This window comes from Vicugna pacos, chromosome X (assembly GCF_048564905.1).
Source record: "Vicugna pacos chromosome X, VicPac4, whole genome shotgun sequence".
NCBI classification, from domain to species: Eukaryota; Metazoa; Chordata; class Mammalia; order Artiodactyla; family Camelidae; genus Vicugna; species Vicugna pacos.
In genome coordinates this window covers 47,366,465-47,371,914 of record NC_133023.1, presented here as the reverse complement: position 1 = coordinate 47,371,914, position 5,450 = coordinate 47,366,465, and positions in this window count along the sequence as shown.

Here is a 5,450-nt window from a genome sequence, read left to right as displayed (position 1 = left end):
GTATTTTTGCTAGTCAGCTGGATATTCATAGAGACATATCTGGCCTTGAAATGTTGGTTTGCTGCCTCCCTCCCTCTACTTTTGTGATAATGATGTTGCTAAAGCTGTTCCATACCTATTGGCCAAATACCCCAAGCTTGAAATTAACCCTATAAAAGCTCATGCACATGTCTTGGAGGTGCTCAAAGCTTCGGAGCAAAAGCCCCTCTGAGCCCGCCCGCGTAATAAATCTGAGTACTCCAACCCTCCGTGTGGTGCTTGTTTCTTGGCTGGCCTGTCATTTCCGTAATATTTCTGGATGCCCCAGCGAGATACAACCACGCCGGCCCCTTGAGCCGCTGTAATGGTGGCTCCAGGCGACCGGGGAACGAGACTCCTGCATCGAACTAGGTGGCTCCGCCCGACGGTATTCCGTGTTCCCTTTCGTGATGGCAACTCGGCACCCCCGGATGCCTGGGCTACAACCAGAGCCAGACTCCGTGGAGGGACGGACAGACTCACCAGGTGGCCGTCCGGACAAGGTAGGATCCACCGGCAGAAATCAGGTCCTGTCCCATTGGACAGAAGAGGAGGCTGATCCCCTCCTACAGGAAACAGGATATTAAAATTGGTGGGAGGACTGTTGTTAACCTCAGTGTGTGTGTGTGAGTGAATGAGAGGTCTGTGAAGCATGCGATCAGGCTCGAATTTGTAGCTCCAGGGCATTTTGCTACGGAGTTCGAGTGAGTCCCAACCTGCGGTTCCGTGGTGACCTCATACGGCTCAGGGCGGTATTGGTCCCTCAGGGTCCTGATCAGTGTCAGTGGCTTATACTGACCCGCCAAAGCTAAGAGGCACCTTCTTCCCCGCGAGGGGAGCGGCCAGGTGGACGCAATGAAAACCCTCCCTTGTCTTGTCTGCGACACCGGCACAGGGTGGCTACACAGGGAGGGAAAAAGACATAGACAGCCAATGAGTCAACGCCCCTGTGCCCTCGGAGGCTAGGATGCTATTTCTTTGAGAAAGTCTCCTACCTGACTCTGTCACAGAACACCCGAGATTTAGTGTTCCCCTACTGAACTGACCCAAGTAATGCCCCTTTTGCCTAGCCTCAGACCTCCAGGACTCAAGTTTAGAAGATGAATTCCTTCAGGACCGGGCTTGCCCGGCCTTGGAGGACCCTTTTCTAGTCCATTTGTTTTACCATCTGCCGTCAGTCCCACGCCCCTGACATGGTAGTTCAGAATATAGAGAGGATTTAATGAAGAAAGTCCCTGAAACTGCTTGAGGCCTTGAGATCCAGAGACATCAGCTGTGACTGGAACCCAGAGGCCCTCACCTAGTTAGCCTTCAAACAACTCATAGACCCAGCAAGAGAGCAGTCTCTCTGGAAACTCCAGTGTTTAGAAGAGTGAAGAAGAAAAAGATATAAAGGCTACCTTCTCAAACATCTAAACAACAAAACTATTATCCTTAAACATCTAAAAAGAATGGGAGGCTCTAAGTCAAAACCCACCACTCTAGACTGCATGATTAAGAATATCAAAAAGGGGTTCTCAGGAGACTATGGAATTCGAATAACCCCCGGCAGGCTCCACACTTTGTGTGAGCATGAATGGACTGCCTTTGGAGTCGGGTGGCCCTCAGGAGGAACTCTGGACCTAGCAAAAGTGCGAGCAGTCTATCAAATAATCACTGGAACCCCAGGCCACCCAGATCAATTCCCTTACATTGACTCCTGGCTAAATATTGCAAAAAATCTACCCCCATGGATTCGGTTCTGCTCAAAAGGACCTGGACAATGCAAGATATTTGCAGCTTAGCTGGTCCAGGCCAAAAAGACAGACAAAAAAAAAAAAGGCCTATTTTCCAGGGAGACACAGAGAACAAAATGTGCCTGCCTCCTCTGTATGCCCCGGGGCACCAACACCTACCCAATCTGAGGACCCAGAGGCAGAGCCCAGCCCCCAGCCTGAGAGAGTAGGAAGGAGACTCCGGTCAGCACAAGGCCAGCACCACCGGCCCTTCAAATGCCGTTGTGGGAGACACAAGGGCCGCAGCAAGTTGGGGAAGACAGGACTGTTCAGCCCGGGCACCCCGTGCTCTACTACCAACCTTTTAGCACCACAGACCTTCTCAATTGGCGCCATCACACTCCTTCCTACTCTGAAAAGCCGCAGGCTATGATTGACCTCATAGAGTCTATCTTCCTTTCTCACCGGCACACCTGGGAAGATGTCTGCCAGCTGCTTCTGACTCTTTTCAATACAGAGGAGAGGAGACGCATTCTCACTGAAGCACGAAAATGGCTGCAGGGCCGAGCCCCTGGGGACAGAATGGATGTTGAGGGGTGGGCCATGACACGTGCCCCTGACACGAGATCAGATTGGGACTTTAACACCCAAGAAGGAAGAGAAGCACTACGTGAAAACTGGGAGGCCATCCTACAAGGGCTAAAAGCAGGAGCCAAGAAGCCAATGAACATGTCTAAAACGACCACGGTGACCCAGAGGCCAGACGAAACCCCCACTGACTTCTATGAGAGACTATGTGAAGCATTCCAGGTCTACACTCCTTTTGATCCTGAGGCCCAAGAAAACCAACGGATGGTCAACGCTGCCTTCGTAGCCCAATCATACCCAGATATACGCCGGAAACTCCAAAAACTGGATGGATTCGCAGGGATGAACACTACACAGCTGCTGGAAGTAGCAAACAAAGTTTTTGTAAACCGAGAACGGGAATCCCAACCAGAAGCAGACCAGCGAATGAAGCAGAAAGCCGCGCTCCTTGCAGCAGCCCTGGGGAAAGCAAGCTTCAGCCAGAATCCTGCACCACTTCGGAACAGGGGACCCCAACCAAGGATGCCTCTGGGCCGAGACCAGTGTGCATACTGCCGGGAGACAGGGCACTGGAAGAACGAGTGCCCAAACAGAAAGGATAGAAAGAGAGCACTCCCTAAATGGCCTACTTATCAGCTGGAGCCACCAGCCAGCAATCACATCGGACTGGCTGGGATTGACTCAGAATAGGAGAGACCGGGCTCCCTGCCCCTGGGCCCCCGGGAGCCCAAGGTCAAGATGTTTATAGGGGGCCAACCAATGACTTTTATGGTAGACACAGGAGTAGAGTATTCTGTGGTGACCCAAACTGTAGCCCCCCTGACCAAGAAAAAGGCGACTATTATTGGGGCTACTGGGGACTCAACTGCCCACCATTTCTGCCAACCACGATCCTGTCAAGTAGGGGGCCATCTAGTGACACATGAATTTTCATATTTGCCTGAATGCCCAATACCATTGCTCGGAAGAGACCTTCTGTCTAAATTGGGGGCACAAATTACCTTTGTCCCCGGGAAACAGGCACATCTGACCCTACAGGGAGAGTCTATGATTCTAGCCATCTCAGTTCCCCGAGAAGAAGAGTGGCGTCTGTATGAGAGGAGAGAACTCCAGGAAAATCCTTGTAAACACCTAGAAGAGTTTCCATTAGTCTGGGCTGAAAATGGACCACCATGCTTGGCACATAATCAGGTACCACTGGTGATTGACCTCAAACCTGGAGCCAGCTCAGTCAGACAGAAGCAATATCCCATGCCTCGAGAGGCCCACCTAGAAATCCAGAAGCATATACAGCGTCTCAGACAAGAGGGAATCCTAACTGAGTGTAGATCTCCTTGGAACACACCGTTGCTCCCAGTGAAGAAAGCAGAAGGAACAGATTATAGGCCAGTGCAGGACTTAGGAAAAGTAAATGAAGTAGTCACTATAATACATCCAGCAGTGCCAAATCCATACGCTCTTCTGGGCCTCATTCCGGCAGATGCCAAATGGTTTACATGCCTAGACCTTAAAGATGCTTTCTTCTGTCTTCCACTCTCACCTGTGAGCCAGCCCATATTCGCATTTGAATGGGAGGATCCCCACACAGGAGGAAAAACTCAACTGACATGGACACGTCTCCCCCAAGGCTTTAAAACTCGCCCACCTTGTTCGGAGAGGCACTAGCCGCAGACCTTGTAAAATTCCCTAGGAAAACATTAAACTGTACTCTGCTCCAGTATGTGGATGACTTGCTGTTAGCCAGCCCCAGTGAAGAGGACTGTTGGAAAGAACTCGAGCCCTCCTAGGGTTACTCCAAACAACTGGGTACAAGGTCTCGTGGAAAAAGGCCCAGATCTGCAAAAAGACAGTCAAATACTTGGGATTTATTATCTCAGAGGGACACCGAGCCCTAGGACCAGAACGAAAGCAAGTTATTTACGCCATACCCACACCAGAAACAAAAAGAAAACTGCGAGGGTTCCTGGTCGCAGCTGGGTTTTGAGGGATCTGGATCCCCGGGTTTTCAAGAACAGCCAAGCCCCTCTACGAAGCAACTGCTGGATCAGGAAAAGAAACCCTCAAATGGGAAACTAAACAAGAAAATGCCTTTAGGCAATTAAAGAAACTACTAACTCTATCCCCACCACTAGACTTACCAGATGAAACACGAGAGTTTAATTTGTTTGTACATGAAAGAGACCAAACTGCTCTTGGAGTCCTAACTCAGAATGTGGGGCCATGGCAGCGCCCTGTGGCCTATTTATCTAAAAGACTGGACCCTGTAGCATCAGGATGGCCACCCTGTTTATGGGCCCTGGATGCCACAGCCCTCCTGGTCAATGAGGCAGACAAACTCACACTGGGACAGAATTTATATGCAAAAGTGCCCAATTCTGTGGTGGCCCTGATGAATGGCCCAGGTTACAAAGGGATAACTAACACAAGGATGACTCACTACCAGTGGCTTCTATGTGAAAATCCAAGAATCCGTCTAGAGACTGTGCAAACCTTAAACCCAGACACACATTTGCCTGAGGGGGAAGGGCAGACTGACCACAACTGCGAAGGAATCATTGAAGAGGTGTATACAAGCAGGCCTGACCTTGTTATGGAAATGACAGGCCAGCCAAGAAACAAGCACCACTCGGAGGGTTGGAGTATTCAGATTTATTACCCCAGCAGTCTCAGAGGGGCTTCTGCTCCGAAGCTCTGAGCACCTCCAAGACGTGTGCATGAGGTTTTATAGGGTTTAATACAAGCTTGGGGTATTTGGCCAATAGGCATGGAACAGCTTTAGCAACATCATTATCACAAAAGTAGAGGCAGGGAGGCAGCAAACCAACATTTCAAGGCCAGATATTTCTCTTTGAACATCCAGCTGGCTAGCAAAAAGAAACATGAACAGGGAATCAGCAAACCAACAATAATTAACTCAGAATTACAAGTTAGCCCAGCAGAACTCAGATCAGTAATCCGACACTTGTTGCACTTAGATTTGTGAGTTAGCTTGTTAGCCCAGCTGGGCTTTTCCTTCACATTCCCCCCTCTTGATGCTTTCACAACCCTTGTTGGAGTAAGCATCATCATTTACCTGTTGCAGGGGCTCATAATTGGATTTTAACTTCTGAAGTTTTACAGTCTCTATCT